This window comes from Myxine glutinosa, chromosome 5, assembly GCF_964187855.1.
Source record: "Myxine glutinosa chromosome 5, kmMyxGlut1.1, whole genome shotgun sequence".
NCBI classification, from domain to species: domain Eukaryota; kingdom Metazoa; phylum Chordata; class Myxini; order Myxiniformes; family Myxinidae; genus Myxine; species Myxine glutinosa.
In genome coordinates, this window is record NC_136265.1 from 103,464,083 (window position 1) to 103,483,030 (window position 18,948).

At 40.5% G+C, this 18,948-nt stretch overlaps 1 protein-coding gene across 1 annotated transcript in view; it reads left to right on the forward strand.

Annotated features, from left to right (window-relative positions):
- The window catches only part of LOC137427311 (uncharacterized), an 88,706-nt gene that overhangs the window by 46,409 nt on the left and 23,349 nt on the right, over positions 1-18,948 (forward strand).

Genomic DNA, 18,948 nt, shown 5'->3' on the forward strand with positions numbered 1-18,948 from the left:
AGGTACCCTGAGAACGCATCACACTGTGTTTACTTGTTAATTGTGAAATCGAAGATTGGTTGGTCTGGTCTGCTATTCTGATTGTCTGACTGTCTCTGTGGTCTGTCTGTGTTTGCCTTTCATTTTCCTACAGGTCACAATTTTGCCGTGATCCTCACAAAATGTAACATCCTGCTTGAGCTAGAAACCTGCGTATTGGTCAGGTCAAGAGTCAAAGTTGAAGGTCACATAAAATCGTCAATTTTCATTCAGTTAACCTGAGATTTGAACATAATTTGCATGTTGGATCACTGAATTGCTTCACGAATCAAAGGCTAGAATAGAAGGCTGTTATTTTTGAGGTCAAAAGGTCAAAATTGTATCAAACTAAATTTTTATCCGATTGACTTGAAATTTGAATAGGGTTTGCATATTGCGTTGCTGAATTGGTTTACAAAAATCGGAACGAATTATTTAGCAGTTTTGACATGTTAAGAGTTTCCATGACAACATGGTGGCCGTGTCGTTAAGACCACCATATTGTCATGAAGCAACATGGTGTCCATTTTATGATATTTGTCAATCAGGTCGAATGTTTAAGGCATTGGTCTGGAAATCCAATGGGGTTTCCCTGCACAGGTTTGAATCCTGTCCATGACGTTACGCTTTTTTTGCTAGCCTTGGTGGCTTAATGGTTAAAGCGCCCGCTCTGACTCAGTGGTTCAAATCCCAGCTGAGTCATTCCGAAGACATTAAAAATGGTACGTGCTGTTTCCTTGATTGAAGACACTCCGAGCTTCATGTTGAACGCATCACACTGTTGTACACCGCTCCTTTCCTATGCCATCCCGAGGTGCTACATATCGTCATTGCCGGGCACCGAAGGAGGGCTCGGCAATGACGCACGCTGAAAGGGAGTGCTCAGTTTTCACTCTGGTTGTTTGTTTGTTGTACACCGCACCTTTCCTTTGCCATCTCCAGGTGCTGCATATCGTCATTGCCGGGCACTGAAGGGGGGCTCGGCAATGACGCACGCTGAAAGGGAGTACTCAGTTTTCACTCTGGTTGTTTGTTTGTTTGTTTGTTGTACACCACACCTTTCCTATCCCATCTCCAGGCGCTGCATATCGTCATTGCCGGGCACCGAAGGGGGGCTCGGCAATGACGCACGCTGAAAGGGAGTACTCGGTTTTCACTCTGGTTGTTTGTTTGTTTGTTGTGCACCGCACCTTTCCTATGCCATCTCCAGGCGCTGCATATCGTCATTGCTGGGCACCGAAGGGGGGCTCGGCAATGACTCACGCTGAAAGGGAGTACTCAGTTTTCACTCTGGTTGTTTGTTTGTTTGTTGTACACCACACCTTCCCTATGCCATCTCCAGGCGCTGCATATCGTCATTGCCGGGCACCGAAGGGGGGCTCGGCAATGACGCACGCTGAAAGGGAGTACTCAGTTTTCACTCTGGTTGTTTGTTTGTTGTACACCGCACCTTTCCTATGCCATCTCCAGGTGCTGCATATCGTCATTGCCGGGCACCGAAGGGGGGCTCGGCAATGATGCACGCTGAAAGGGAGTACTCAGTTTTTACTCTGGTTGTTTGTTTGTTCGTTACTTGCAAAATCGAAGATTTTTCAAGTATATTGGTCGGTTCCGTTTGTGGTTCTGTCTGTCTGTCTGTTTGTCTGTTTGTCACCGGCCTACAGGTCACAATTCCAAACCGATCGTCACGAAACTTCACCACGTTGTATAAGTCGTCCCAATTGAGAAGTCTATTGATTGAGGTCAAAGGTCATCTGGAGGTCAAATTGCTAAAATCGCCATTTTAAATCCGATTGACTTGAAAATTGAATAGCATTTGTATATTGAGTCACTAAATTGGAAAACATACTATTTTTGAGGTCAAAATGTCAAAGGTCAAATTTTTAAAATCATCAATTTTCATCTAAAAAGCCGTCAATTCTCAACCGATTGACTTGAAAATTGAACAGCATTTGCACATTGAGTCACTAAATAGGGAAACCAACTATTTTTGAGGTCAAAAGGTTCCAAGGTCAACTCAAGGTCAACCTTCCAAAATCATCATTTTTCATCTGAAAAATCGTCACTTTTCTTCCTATTGACCCGAGCTTTAATCAAGATTGTCAATTTTAATCTTGATGAAATGGACAATTTGCTGTATCAATGGAATTTTTTTTCTTGGGGAGGGCGTATTTTGCAAGTATCGTGTTCCGCATGACGTCTTCTTGTTTGTTTGTTTGTTTGTTTTCTTGCTTTCTTGTTTGTCTGGGCTATATCTCAGCCATCCTTTGAGCTAGGAAGCTGAAATTTTGGCACAATAGTGAGCAAGTACTTTGTCAAAAACTGTATTTTTGTTTTTTGAATAATCAATTAATTGAGGAGTTATTTAATTATTCGCGATTAATTAAGTACACTCAACCCTCGGCTATCGCGCCTAATTGGTGCCGCCATCGGTGCGCGTTAGCCGAAATCGCGATAGCCGAACTGAAGAACGTATGGTAATAATTCTAATTGGTGCCAGGACCCCCAAGTTGACCACATATTTAACCTATTTTTGCCACTTTTTTTACCAAGTGTTTCTACCATATAAAGAAACATTTACATATAAAGAAACATTAAAACAAGAATCACAATATGTAAATAAAAATAAAATGATAAAAAAAGTACTTTCTTTAACCATTTTATTTGCTTTTTGGGGACGATGAGGGGCTTAGATGGTTGGGTAGGTTCCCAGGCTTGGGTGGAGTCTTATTGACCACTGGATTGACCACTGGCTGGATCAAGGAAGTCGTGTTTGGTGGCAAAAACTCGACCTTCACATTAGGATGCTCGGCCCTTAGAAGTGGCGAATGTCCAGGGGCATTGTCGAGGAGCAGGAGAATGTTCAACCTTATGTTTTGGGACTTGCAAAAATCCTCAACCTCGGGAATGAATGCTTCCTTGAGCCAGTCCTGGGAAAGTTTGGCCGACATATACCCCTTCTTTGATGTCAACCAGTGCACATTTAATTTGTTCATGTTGCATCCTTTGTAGGCCCTGGGTCGTTTAGCTCGATGCACAACTGTGGGTTTAAGGCGGCATGTTCCTGACGCATTCATAGCGAACAGCAGGGTGAAACGCTCCTTTATGGCCTTCCTTCCACGAACTTTGGCTGACTTGGTAGTGATAAATGTTCGCCGAGGCATTGCTTTCCAATAGAAATTGGTTTCGTCCATATTAAAAATTTGATCGGGAGTGTACTGGCCTTCATCAATAATATTTTTTAGAGATTCAGGGTACTCACGGGCTGCAGACTTGTCCCCACTTGCCGCCTCGCCAGATATCTTCACACTTTTCACTTTATGACGGGACATGAACTTATCTATCTACCCACCCTTTGGATGCAAGAAAGACTGGAGGTTGTTGCACACCCATCTTACGAGCCACAGCAGCATAAATGTCCTTGGCAGTGTCCATAATTTCACGAGTATCAATCGCCAAGTTTCGCTTTGCTTGCCTCTCCAGATATCGTCCGAGTAATTGTTCTGTCTTGAGGAGCAATTGATTACGGCTTCGCATAGCTTGGGCACCTGCATCTGATGAGGCAAGATTCATATGGGCCTTGATATGGTCACGGTTTTGGTAAATACCTCGCACTGTTGACTCATTTATCCCAAATTTCTTTCCAACACTTCGCTTTGTTTCACCATTGTCGATCAACTGCACAATTTCGCATTTCTGAGCGTAAGTTAAGTTCTTCCTCTTCTTGATTTCCCTTGCAGGTGCCGCTGCATTACGCTGGGCAATGGTGGGGGGTCGGGGTCGGGGTATATCGGCCATTGTTATATCACAAAAAACAGGTTTAGACACTGCTCTTACAGTACATACAGTATTCACTCTGAGGCGACGCGCACTTGAATGGCGCCGGGCGGACAATCACAGTGCTCCTGACGTCCTGACGTCACAACCAATCAGCACGTGAATCACCCAACGCTCGGTGATGACGTAGCACCCGGACTGTTTGATTTTTTTTTTTTCCCCCCCACCATTTCCGGTGCGCTATAGCGCGTATTTGGGGCGCGATAGTCGTGTTTGTGCAGTTTTTTAGGTAGCCGCGATAGCAGATAAACGCGATAGCTGAGTTCGCGATAGCCGAGGGTTGAGTGTACTTATTTAATTAATCAAATTTCCTTTCTCTTCTGACCATTAACTCAGGCACCTTTTGAGTTAGGAAGCTGATATTTGGACATGCCAATGACCAGGTGATTTGGCTGCAAACGCTATTTTTGATTTATTAATTAATCAATTAATCGATTAATTATTTAATTATTCGATTAATGACTAAAAACTTTTTTTTTTTAAGTTACAGATTCTGATGAAATGGTGGTGGTTTATGTGTTCTGTGACCGAATTGATTGATAATTGAATTTTTTAATGATTATTATTTATTTATTTTCATTACTAATCATTTATTTATTTTCTTTCTCATTTCGCCAATATCTCAGGCACCTTTTGAGCTAGGAAGCTAATATTTGGACATGACAGTGACCAAGTGATGTGGCTATCAAGGATATTTTTGATTTATTGATTAATCATTTAATCGATTAATTATTTATTGATTCATCAATTAATTATTTAATTTTTTTGATGACTTATTTAATTAAATTTCTAAAAGATACATCTTCAGATGAAGCAGTAGTGGTTTAGTTATGCTATTAGCCAATTGATAAAGAATATATTTTGTGATAATCTTTTATTGATTTTAATTATACAATTAATCAATCAATTATTGTACACCTCTCCCTCCCAATGCAGTCAATATGATAGTCCTTGAGCCAGACCAAAAGTAATGCTCCGGCGGGGGGAGTAATTCTCATTATGATTTTCCATTAGACCAATGTCTCAAGTGTCAGAAAAGGTGTGATGGACATCTGAGAACGGTAGCTTAGTGCCCGGATGGACGCCATCTTTGAAACCACCCAGCTCGAAAATGCCCATTTGGTGGGGTACATTGTTGCACGTGTATCTGGACTTCTATACTAGCTATCGATGTGCGGTTGACGACTAAATATACGTCCGATGTGTACCGTCTAAATAAAAAATAATATGAAGCATTTTGTTTTAGATTAATTATTATAAAAATCAATTATCGAAAAAAAATCATATATTTTTCAATATTTTATTATTAGACTTGTACTTTTTTTAGTGAAACAACACTAGTATGATTTTCCAAATTATGCATTGTGCTACACCGTTTATCTGTCTATAAAAATAACTCAAAAACTAAAACATATCATCCACCACGAGTTTACAACAAATAAATGTAAAGAGGCATAAAATGACTTAGGCCGCCGCTGGCATTATCTATTCTGACGATAACGCAAGTTAGGAATGTCGTACGGAGAGGATTTTAACACCATACGATATCTAATAAGCAGGCGGAAATTGTTACATAGGAAATCTGCACTTTGGTGGCCATCTTGGATTTCAAAATGGCCGCCAATTATATTAATTTTTCATTACTAGAGTTTGGAAAGACGTATGGAGCTGATTTTAACACCATACGATGTATATTCCTAATAAGCAAGCGGAGGTATCATTGAACATGTCATGTTTTAGTCAAATAACACCGGTATGATCTTCCAAATTATACATTTTGCTAAACCGTTTATCTGTCTATAAAGATTTTCAGGCAATTTGGCCTGCATTATAATAGAGAACAACATATGCTATACAATATACAGTGCACACAAAGTTAATCATCAGAGTCGCCATCAGAGTCATTGGCATCCTGAGCCACGATAGCATCATCCTGCACCATGTTGGAGCATCCCTGCAGCTTACACACAACAGTGCACTTCAACCCATTCAGTATGCAGGAGCAATCTGACGGTCGACACGTCCTTCTGCATGTGCATGAGATGAGATTCAAGACGACATCTGGAGCTGGTAGACCCGCCATCCATCGGATTGTGAGCGAACCGCCATCATCGAGTTCCCAACCATGTCCTGCTGATGGTGTTGGGACGTCTGGTAGGTTTTCAAGGCTGTGTCGCCAGATAGCCGCCTGATAGTTGGCCCTAAGCGTATGCTGCATCAAGGAGTCTTCACAAGGCGGCAATTGTCCAGATTCGATCTGGCCCTTCTTTGCACAGAACATGTGATAACGGAGCGAATTAACACCGACGATCTTCGTGTTCTTGGCGTACAGCTGACACGTGAAGGCCTGAATGCTATTGAAGACGTCTGTTGGTACATTCCACGAAGATCCCAGATCTGTGAATGCTTGAAGATACAGCTCATTCGCTTGCACAAGCTTCAAAGCCTTTATCTTTCCTTGGCTAGCCAGAGCACTCACAGTGTCACACCCGCTCCATGCATGAAGCCCTGGCAATGCACTGCAAACTCCAGACCCCAATACCGCAGCCAACTTTCCAACGTCGATCATTCTGACTCGAACCTTTGTTCCTCGTCTGATGAAGAGCTGACTATCGATGGTTCTGCTGAGATGAAGACTGATGATCAGAACGTCGGTGTCATCTGCCACTAAGATGATCGTCTTGTAGTGGGTAGCGGCGTGCTTTGCGTGGAGAAACATACGCGTGTCTGCTTCCTCGTGGCTACATTCGAGTGCTTGCACCAACTTCCACCTATCGCGGGTCAGTACCAGACATTTTTCACCACAGGTGACATACAGTGTTCTGTTGCCTAGCTTTTCGCGATTTGTTTCATGTTTCCACGACTCCGCCAGAAACACAACCAGTTTCTCCTTTGTCTGGCTGCAAGCAAGGAGACGCCGCCAGTTCATGATTTTGTGTGCGGGTCTGATCTCGCTGAAACTGATGCCTTCATTTGAACCGCGGTTCACACGCTCAGCTGCTTTGATGGATTCTTCTGTGTATGTGTCAAAGACAACATCGATGCGCTCACTGCCTTGACCAGCGTGAAGCGCTGCAGCAAGGATGCGGTCAGATAGTTCTTCGAACGTGTCGTTCTCGCCATGCATCTTTTGTATGAGAGCCATCGCATCAATTAATTGTTGCACTTCGCTTGTCAACGTTCTCGGCTGGTTCCACAAGACCTTCCATGTGTTTCGCAAGTGCAGCTTTGTTCGTTTTTTTCATTGACCCATCAACGTTTGCCAAAGACCATGGTAACGGCCCTAGTGGGTGACAAAGGACAAGTTGCATGTCGAGGTTCCTTGTCTTGGCGATGAGTATCATGGTGGCAAACAGTTGTCTGTCAGCTCTCAGGACGATCTCCTTGTTTGTGCCCTTCACAACTTTCTGCTTGATCTTACCAAAGGTCTTCAAGTTTAGCTTGTTCAATGTGTCATGAAAGCCTGTTCCCTCTTCAAGACGTTTCTGGAAGCTTTGATACGCCGCTTCCCCCTTTTGCAGGGTGTTGAGTAGGTCATTAGAAACGTCCTCCCTCGCAGCCGCTCCGGTAGATATACTGAGAAGACATGACGGATCATCGGCGAATGGATTGGTCCAGTCATTTTCCAGTAGATCACAGATAGCTGTGACGCCAGACTCATCACGTTTGATGCGAGAAGTAGACAAGTCAGGGTGCTTGGCGTGAGATGTGTCGCTGCCATTCACAAGGATAGTTTCTCGTAGTTGCCTCAGTGCAGTAGCCCGATTTTCTGCAGTTAGATAGTATCGTGACACAGCCCCTTGTCGAAGACTAAAACCTCGTGTTCCTCCAGCTGTTTGCGTATCTTTGTTTACTGTTTCTTCTGTTGTCTGATCAACAGCGATTCTGGCAAATGGATTCCCTGGTCTAAGCTGTACGGAGAAGTAGCCTTGATTGAAATGCCTGTACAACTCGGGGCATGTTTCGTGGAGTTGCGTCATCTGTGCATAGTACACTGGTAGATATCTAGCATAGTTCACCTTGTTCATTGCGAAACACCAAGGGATCACTCTTCTGACACAAGCCAAGTGAAGCATCCAGTCGCCTTCTCTATCCGCACGAATCAACCCCAGCAGGGTCTCTACCATATCAATATACATCATCCAGAAGCGAGCCAGGTCTCCATGTTTGGTTCGCAGAAAATGTAGGTATTTCGCGAACATGTCAAAGCTCTGTACACATGAATCATCATCGAGAGCAGCAGCGAGAGTCTCGTGGCAAACATCCTCCTTGATGCTGCGAATTTTGAGGTCAGTGCTTCGAATCTGGGGTTCCTTGTCAGGATGATTGCTTTCTATCCACACCTGGAAGCCCTTCCAAATGATGCGCATTAGTGCCTCGTACATCAACTTGTGGAGTCGCACAGCACGGTTGTATTGCTTGCCTTCCAGAACCCTGTTGATGGAACCTTCAGCGATTACTCCTGACTCAACAGCTACATCCCGAAGGCCTGCATCTCCAAACATTTTCCCAATGCTCGACATGAAGTTACAGATGGTATGGAAGTTCCCCATCATGAGCACGATTCTTCCATATCGATCGACATCTTTCCATGCTATTTCGGTCGCCTTAGCAAATAGTGCCTGGTCTAGCACCACCGGTATACGCTCAAGCTGAAGTGATGACATGATGTTCAGAGCTTCTCTGAGGATTTCTTGCACTGTTGCCATATCTGTGGCAGGCGCGTTTATAGTCGGCAGGTAGCCAACTACATCTTCCGTCACCTGAACACGATCTCTAGTCATGATGTTGAAACCAGTCCACGAACTGATTGTCTGGTCGCATGGTTCCAGCATGCGAGTCATAATCCATACGTGATTTCGGCGCTGCGCAAGGGATGTTGCGCCTGCAAGAGTGTCAGAAAGATCTGCAGGCTTGATTGCAGGTGGGCCCTCTCGTTTCCCACCGCTGTATATTGGAACTAAATCGCTGGATGACGGGATAGATCGCTTCTTATCTGCTTTGGATACTGCCGATGGAGGTTGGGGCGGCAAACACGACTGCGACTTCGGTTGGACGATGATACCGTTGACGCGATGCGATGTTCCGCCACCACTCGGCGATTCCTCTAGCCTGTCGATGTTATCGAATGCTAATACAGTCGGGACCGAAGGGTGCACATGTGACGGAAGTGGTACTGTATCTTTCTCCACACTTGCTAATTTGTCTATGCATAGCGCTGTCTCGATTTCTTCCAGAACTGTGTACGAACATCCGTGCCCGAGTCGATTCAATATTCTGATGACCTCTGTATTACCGGTGAGCGTTTTCATGACCCACGGAAGTAGGACATACTTCGATGTTCTGATGGTACCCCGGTGTACAGCATTGATGATATCTTGAGCCATCGATCATACCAGTGTGTCGGCACGCGCAGAGCTACCCCCACTCCCGCAAATCAAAGTATGCAGAAATACACGAAGAGAATCTGGTATCTTCACGTAATCTGAAGTGAGTTCTGCTGGCTGAGGCGGCCAACGTTCATTGTAATGAGCATCTTTGATCTGGTGTCGCAGTGAAGTAGCTGCACGCACAATGTTACTTTCACCGTCCGTTCGTTCAAATGCTTTCACTTCTGCTTTCAGGTTTACGCACTCTGCAGCAATCTCTCGCTTTGTCAGATTATCGGGCATCAAGTATACACGGTGTTGCACATTGAAGAAGATGAGCGATTCTCCAAACTCTCTTTGTAATGTGCGCTGCAGATTCTTCTTGATGGAGTCACGAACATCAACTGAAAATGTATCTGAAGACAGGATATCTGTTGCAACATCAACTATTGGAACAATCCTCGGGTTCAAGAACAAGTCAGTGCGAATGAAATTGAATATACATCGTATCATTTCTTTTTTCTCGATATTATCTTCAATGTCAGTTTCTACTTGAGGTTTTTGGGGCCGTGTGTAGTTTCTATAGCAGGAGAAGTGGTAGTGAGCCTCAGCTGCAACCATATCTCGTGTAGTCAATGCCAAAACTCTCTCATCATTGCGAGCTGTCGCAGCATCTCTTATTGTCTTATCTGCTCGAAGTTCAACAGCCAAGACAACTGTTTCACGGGTACGACTGCCTTTTATGAATTTTGAAGCACGCTGGCAAAAAATGCATTTATCATCGTAGACCGTTGAAGTTGATCCTGTCTCTTCCCGTGATGATCGCCGTCGCACCGCATCGCCAGTATCAACTGAAGAACTTCTAGCTGCATTGGTCAAAGTAGCTAGGTGGTTTTTGTGAGTGAAGTCTGATCTACAAGCCCTATGGTATAATATTGGAATATTAGGAAGTTCAACTGCGCCTTCTTGGACTAGCTTTAGAATTGGATAAAAGTTTCTAACTGCGGCTGCGTCACACAATGTCTTCCAAGAACTGTTGCCCGCTGCCTTGCTTAGTTCAGAGAGTGGCGACTTCTTGCTGCACAGGATGCACGTTCCGGACTCAGGTTCAATCTTCGCCCGTTTCGCCTCGACACCGGCCATCTCAGCTGAAAGAACAAAAAGACTGACGTTAGATTACTCCGATATCCGAAAAGCTCGCCAGCTTACATAGACATACTCATCCAAGTCAGTGAACATGTTAGATGGCGCCACAATACAACTCTATAATAGAGTTGTATGTGGCGCCATCTAACATGTTCACTTTTAGTTCTTAAGCCACCCACCCCCCCCCCCCCCCCCCCCTCAGAAATTAATCAGGTCACCGCAACAAATCTCAGACTGAGATATAGAATATAGAATATAGATATAGAATAGACTGACGTCACTTTCGGCACTGGGTTCTGTGGGTTGATTATCGGCGGGAAATTCCAACTGACATAGTTTCGGTTTGTGGAAAGTGCATGCCTTTTCATATATTTTTTGTGTACACTCGTGGTGGATGATATGTTTTAGTTTTTGAGTTATTTTTATAGACAGATAAACGGTGTAGCACAATGCATAATTTGGAAAATCATACCAGTGTTGTTTCACTAAAAAAAGTACAAGTCTAATAATAAAATATTGAAAAATATATGATTTTTTTTCGATAATTGATTTTTATAATAATTAATCTAAAACAAAATGCTTCATATTATTTTTTATTTAGACGGTACACATCGGACGTATATTTAGTCATCAACCGCACATCGATAGCTAGTATAGAAGTCCAGATACACGTGCAACAATGTACCCCACCAAATGGGCATTTTCGAGCTGGGTGGTTTCAAAGATGGCGTCCATCCGGGCACTAAGCTACCGTTCTCAGATGTCCATCACACCTTTTCTGACACTTGAGACATTGGTCTAATGGAAAATCATAATGAGAATTACTCCCCCCCCCCCGGAGCATTCACTTCAAAAAATGGCCGGTTGGCTCAAGGACTATGAGCTGCACTGTGGTATTGCCGGGCGCCTAATGCGCCCCGGCAATGCCGTGCTGTATGATATTTAATTATTTGGCATGGGGGCGGTGTACTTTGAATGTATCTGTACTTGTTGTACACCGCACCTTTCCTATGCCATCTCCAGGCATTGCAAATCGTCATTGCTGGGCACCGAAGGGGGCTCGGCAGTGACGCATGCTGAAAGGGAGTACTCAGTTTTCACTCTGGTTGTTTGTTCTACACCGCTCCTTTCCTATGCCATCTCCAGGCATTGCAAATCGTCACTGCCGGGCACCGAAGGGGGCTCGGCAATGACGCACGCTGAAAGGGAGTACTCAGTTTTCACTCTGGTTGTTTGTTTGTTTTCTTGTTTGTTTGTTTGTCCGGGCGATATCTCAGCCATCCTTTGAGCTAGGAAGCTGAAATTTCGGCACAATAGTGAACAAGTCCTTTGTCAAAAACAGTATTTTTTGTTTTTTGATTAATCAACTAATTGAGGAGTTATTTAATTATTAGCGATTAATTAGGTATTTATTTATTAAGTACGATTAATTAAGTAAGTACTTAAGATTTAATTAATCAAATTTCCTTTCTCTTCTGACCATTAACTCAGGCACCTTTTGAGTTAGGAAGCTGGTATTTGGACATGCCAATGACCAGGTGATTTGGCTGCAAAGGCTATTTTTGTACACCGCACCTTTCCTATGCTATCTCCAGGCATTGCAAATCGTCATTGCTGGGCACCGAAGGGGGCTCGGCAGTGACGCACGCTGAAAGGGAGTACTCAGTTTTCACTCTGGTTGTTTGTTTTCTTGCTTGCTTGTTTTCTTGTTTTCTTGTTTGTTTGTCTGGACGATATCTCAGCCATCCTTTGAGCTAGGAACCTGAAATTTCGGCACAGTAGTGAGCAAGTCCTTTGTCAAAAACTGTATTTTTTGTTTTTTGAATAATCAATTAATTGAGGAGTTATTTAATGATTCGCGATTAATTAAGTACTTATTTAATTAATTAAATTTCCTTTACTCTTCTCACCATTAACTCAGGCACCTTTTGAGTTAGGAAGCTGATATTTGGACATGCCAATGACCAGGTGATTTGTTTGCAAAGGCTATTTTTGATTTATTAATTAATCGATTAATTATTTAATTATTCGATTAATGACAATTTTTTTTATTTTTTTTTAAGTTACAGATTCTGATGAAATGGTGGTGGTTTATGTGTTCTCTGACCGAATTGATTAATAATTTAATTTTTTTTTATGATTATTATTTATTTATTTTCCTTATTAATCATTTATTTATTTTCTTTCTCATTTGGCCAATATCTCAGGCACCTTTTGAGCTCAGAAGCTAATATTTGGACATGAGTGACCAAGTGATGTGGCTATCAAGGATATTTTTGATTTATTGATTAATCAATTAATCAATTAATCGATTAATTATTTAATTATTCGATTAATTATTTATTGATTAATCAATTCATTATTTAATTTTTTATTAATGACTTATTTAATTAAATTTCTAAAAGATATATCTTCGGATGAAGCACTCGTGGTTTAGTTATGCTATTAGCTAATTGATTAAGAAAATATTTTGTGATAATCTTTTATTGATTTTAATGATACAATTAATCAATCAATTAGTGTACACCTCTCCCTCCCAATGCAGCCTCTATGAGCTGCACTGCAGTATTGCCGGGTGCCGGAGGCGCCCCGGCAATGTCGCGCTGTAGGATATTTAATTATTTGGCATGGGGGCGGTGTACTTTGAATGTATCTGTACTTGTTGTACACCGCACCTTTCCTATGCCATCTCCAGGCATTGCAAATCGTCATTGCTGGGCACCGAAGGGGGCTCGGCAGTGACGCACGCTGAAAGGGAGTACTCAGTTTTCACTCTGGTTGTTTTCTTGTTTGTTTTCTTGTTTGTTTTCTTTCTTGTTTGTTTGTCCGGATGATATCTCAGCCATCCTTTGAGCTAGGAAGCTGAAATTTCGGCACAGTAGTGAGCAAGTCCTTTGTCAAAAACCTGTATTTTTGTTTTTTGATTAATCAATTAATTGAGGAGTTATTTAATTATTAGCGATTAATTAAGTACTTATTTAATTAATTAAATTTCCTTTCTCTTCTGACCATTAACTCAGGCACCTTTTGAGTTAGGAAGCTGATATTTGGACATGCCAATGACCAGGTGATTTGGCTGCAAAGGCTATTTTTGATTTATTAATTAATCAATCAATTAATCGATTAATTATTTAATTATTTGATTAATGACTAAAAAAAATTTTTTGTTAAAGTTACAGATTCTGATGAAATAGTGGTGGTTTATGTGTTCTCTGACCGAATTGATTAATAATTTAATTTTTTTATGATTATTATTTATTTATTTTCAGCGATTAATTAAGTACTTATTTTCTTTATCATTTGGCCAATATCTGATTTGGCCAAGTATTTGATCAGATAATTTTTTAAGTGATTTTTCACCATTGAGTTGCAGGGCTAAAATCTATAGATATCGATAAACACGATATCTCAAAAAAGTTATGGACGGATTTGGACGAAAATTGACGGCAGGTTGGGTGTGTGACAAGACAGAATCGACGCGATTTTGGTGAAGATGTGGATATGGATTCGGATACAAGTATTATTTAATTTCGTAAGTAATTCTTCACCATTGAGAGATCGAACCAAAAGCGATAAATAACATGATATAAAAAAAATTATGGATGAGTTATGACTAAACTAGGTGGATGAGTTGGTCTTGACAAGAACAAGCCGATTCGATTTTGGTTCAGGTCCGAATCCAGATCTGGTCTATCAGTGCGTACAAACATAAACTGTTTAGCCTGGCGGGGGTCGTTCTACCAAGTGCCGTTCTCGTTCACCATATTTTGGATAACGCAGCCTTCGCCTCAGGCATTAAACATGGAAACGCAAATCGATTACAACCCGCGCCGGACGAGGCAAAACGCTGATGCACATGACGCCGGAAAGGACGTTAATGACACCACCCAGTCGTCGCCATGGTGAAGCTCGTGACTGAAACACGCGAGGATATTGTGGGAAATTGTGAGACTGCAGCCAAGACGCAGGCTTGTCATCGACTACGGAAAAGGGGTTTCCTGCAATAAGTGTCTTCAATTAGGTAAATTTATTTCACCTTAACAGTTGATGAAGCACACCTGTAAAGACATCACGATACACCTTCACGTCAGAAATGCTTTTTTTCATAGGCCTACGCATTCACGTCAGAAATGTTTTTTTTTATGGGCCTACACATTCACGTCAGAAATGCTTTTTTAATGGGCCTACACATTCACGTCAGAAATGTTTTTTTTATGGGCCTACACATTCACGTCAGAAATGTTTTTTTTATGGGCCTACACATTCACGTCAGAAATGTTTTTTTTATGGGCTTACACATTCACGTCAGAAATGTTTTTGTTATGGGCCGACACATTCACGTCAGAAATGCTTTTTTTAATAGGCCGACACATTCACGTCAGAAATGTTTTTTTAATGGGCCTACACATTCACGTCAGAAATGTTTTTTTTTATGGGCCTACACATTCACGTCAGAAATGTTTTTGTTATGGGCCGACACATTCACGTCAGAAATGTTTTTGTTATGGGCCGACACATTCACGTCAGAAATGCTTTTTTTAATAGGCCGACACATTCACGTCAGAAATGTTTTTTTAATGGGCCTACACATTCACGTCAGAAATGTTTTTTTTTATGGGCCTACACATTCACGTCAGAAATGCTTTTTTTTTATAGGCCGACACATTCACGTCAAATGTTTTTTTATGGGCCTACACATTCACGTCAGAAATGTTTTTTTTATGGGCCTACACATTCACGTCAAATGTTTTTTTATGGGCCTACACATTCACGTCAAATGTTTTTTTATGGGCCTACACATTCACCTCAGAAATGCTTCACATTCACATTCTCTTCTGAACATTAACTCAGGCACCTTTTGAGTAAGGAAGCTGATATTTGGACATGCCAATGACCAGGTGATTTGGCTGCAAAGGCTATTTTTGATTTATTAATCAATTAATCAATTCATCGATTAATTATTTAATTATTCGATTAATGACAAAAAAAAAATTTCTTTTTTTTAGTTACAGATTCTGATGAAATGGTGGTGGTTTATGTGTTCTGTGACCGAATTGATTAATAATTTAATTTTTTTATGATTATTATTTATTTATTTTCATTACTAATCATTTTTAAATTTTCTTTCTCATTTGGCCAATATCTCAGGCACCTTTTGAGCTGGAAAGCTAATATTTGGACATGACAGTGACCAAGTGATGTGGCTATCAAGGATATTTTTGATTTATTGATTAATCATTTAATCGATTAATTATTTAATTATTCGATGAATGACCTAATTAATTAATTTTTTAAGTTACAGATTCGGATGAAATGGTGGTGGTTTATCAAGGATATTTTTGATTTATTGATAAATCATTTAATCGATTAATTATTTATTGATTAATCGATTAATTATTTTTGGATTAATCAATTAATTATTTAATTTTTTATTAATGACCTATTTAATTAAATTTCTAAAAGATACATCTTCGGATGAAGCACTAGTGGTTTAGTTATGCTATTAGCCAATTGATTAAGAAAATATTTTGTGATAATCTTTTATTTATTTTAATTATACAATTAATCAATCAATTAGTGTACACCTCTCCCTCCCAATGCAGCCTCTATGAGCTGCACCGCGGTATTGCCGGGTGCCGGAGGCGCCCCGGCAATGCCGCGCTGTAGAATATTTAATTATTTGGCATGGGGGCGGTGTACTTTGAATGTATCTTTACTTGTTGTACACCGCTCCTTTCCTATGCCATCTCCAGGCATTGCAAATCGTCATTGCCGGGCACCAAAGGGGGCTCGGCAGTGACGCACGCTGAAAGAGAGTACTCAGTTTTCACTCTGGTTTCTTGTTTGTTTGTTTTCTTGGTTGTCCGGACGATATCTCAGCCATCCTTTGAGCTAGGAAGCTGAAATTTCGGCACAGTAGTGAGCAAGTCCTTTGTCAAATACGGTATTTTTTGTTTTTTGAATAATCAATTAATTGAGGAGTTATTTAATTATTAGCGTTTAATTAAGTACTTATTTAATTAATTAAATTTCATTTCTCTTCTGACCATTATTAACTCAGGCACCTTTTGAGTTAGGAAGCTGATATTTGGACATGCCAATGACCAGGTGATTTGGCTGCAAAGGATATTTTTGATTTATTAATTAATCAATTAATCGATTAATTATTTAATTATTCGATTAATGACAAAAAAAATTTTTTTTTTAAAGTTACAGATTCTGATGAAATAGTGGTAGTTTATGTGTTCTCTGACCAAATTGATTAATAATTTAATTTTTTTATGATTATTATTTATTTATTTTCATTATTAATCATTTATTTATTTTCTTTCTCATTTGGCCAATATCTCAGGCACCTTTTGAGCTGGGAAGCTAATATTTGGACATGAGTGACCAAGTGATGTGGCTATCAAGGATATTTTTGATTTATTGATTAATCATTTCATCTATTAATTATTTATTGATTAATCGATTAATTATTTATTGAGTAATCAATTAATTATTTAATTTTTTATAAATGACTTATTTAATTAAATTTCTAAAAGATACATCTTCGGATGAAGCACTAGTGGTTTAGTTATGCGATTAGCCAATTGATTATGAAAATATTTTGTGATAATCTTTTATTGATTTTAATTATACAATTAATCAATCAATTAGTGTACACCCCTCCCTCCCAATGCAGCCTTAATGAGCTGCACTGCGGTATTGCCGGGCGCCAGAGGCGCCCCGGCAATGCCGCGCTGCAGCATATTTAATTATTTGGCATGGGGCGGTGTACTTTGAATGTATGTGTACTTGTTTGTTTTCTTGTTTGTCCGGGTGATATCTCAGCCATCCTTTGAGCTAGGAAGCTGACATTTCGGCACAATAGTGAGCAAGTCCTTTGTCCAAAACGGTATTTTTTGTTTTTTGAATAATCAATTAATTAAGGAGTTATTTAATTAATCAAATTTCCTTTCTCTTCTGACCATTAACTCAGGCACCTTTTGAGTTAGGAAGCTGATATTTGGACATGCCAATGACCAGGTGATTTGGCTGCAAAGGCTATTTTTGATTTATTAATTAATCGATTAATTATTTAATTATTCGATTAATGACTAAAACTTTTTTTTTTTTTAAGTTACAGATTCTGATGAAATGGTGGTGGTTTATGTGTTATATTAGCGAATTGATTAATTATTTCATTTTTTTATGATTATTATTTATTTATTTTCATTATTAATCATTTATTTATTTTCTTTCTCATCTGGGCAATATCACAGGCAACTTTTGAGCTAGGAAGCTAATATTTGGACATGACAGTGACCAAGCGATGTGGCTACAAAGGATATTTTTGATTTATTGATTAATCACTTAATCGATTCATTTATTGATTAATCAATTTTTTTTTTAATTAATGCCTTATTTAATTAAATTTCTAAAAGATGCATCTTCGGATGAAGCACTGTTGGTTTAGTTATGCATTAGCCAATTGATTAAGAAAATATTTTATGACATTTTTTCTTGATTTTAATTATGCAATGAATCAATCAATTATTGTGCACCTCTCCCTCCAAATTTTGAGTACCAGTTCACTGGTAATTCCCTGTTTGTCGTAAAAAGGCGACAAAAAGGGTTGGCGGCAGGAAGGGCATCCGGCCGTAAAACATTGCTTCAAAAAGGGGACCAAAAAAACAACAACAACCACGGTCCCCGAAAAAGGCCAACCCCCGCTTGCGGGGAAAAATGGCCTCTAAAGGTGTTTTTTGTTTTGTTTTGTTTTTCTCCCTCCAAATACAGTCTCCATGAGCTGCACGGCGGTATTGCCGGGTGCCAGAGGCGCCCCGGCAATGCCGCGCTGGAGGATATTTAATTATTTGGCATGGGGGCGGTGTACTTTGAATGTATCTGTACTTGTTTTTACTTGTTTTATTTGTTCTTTTGAATCTAGTTCGAATCCATGCAGAATAACAGATCCATTGAAATTGTGTGAACCCCACTGGGTTTGTTTACAACAATTAGACAGGAGCCTCGGTTGCATTTAAAACTGCACTGCATATTTCTGGCTTTTACTAAGGATTGATCAGACATGGGAAACTGAAGTTATAAAGGTCTCTGTTTCACCAACATGCTCTGTGGAAATAGCATTGGAAATATAATACCATTTGATATTACGGTTCCTGGGATTGGTCGAGTTTTAAAGACAAATTTATGACTATCTAATCACATGGTAGGAGATGCGCTTTGAAGAGCATTGCATGACGTTACACATGCATGGCTCACTTGCTTTGGACCCAGTAAGAGCGACCGAGGATTCTACATCTAGTACCTGTGACTGTTCAGATAGGAGTGTTCTGGCAAACACTCCTATCTGCTTTCTTAACAATCCTCTTGAGGACGTTCAGTGATTTAATCTCCTGGTTCTCACTATCAGCCATGATCTTTCTTGGGCAAACCACTTTTTAAAGTTGGCCACCAAAGCCAGATGCTAACTGGGCATCCTCCATTGTACAATGCCCTTCCTTGGCACACCTGAACTCCAAGCCACCGACAAGGCCTTCATCCGCAGCTTGATAGGGTCCTGCTCTCCCCTCTG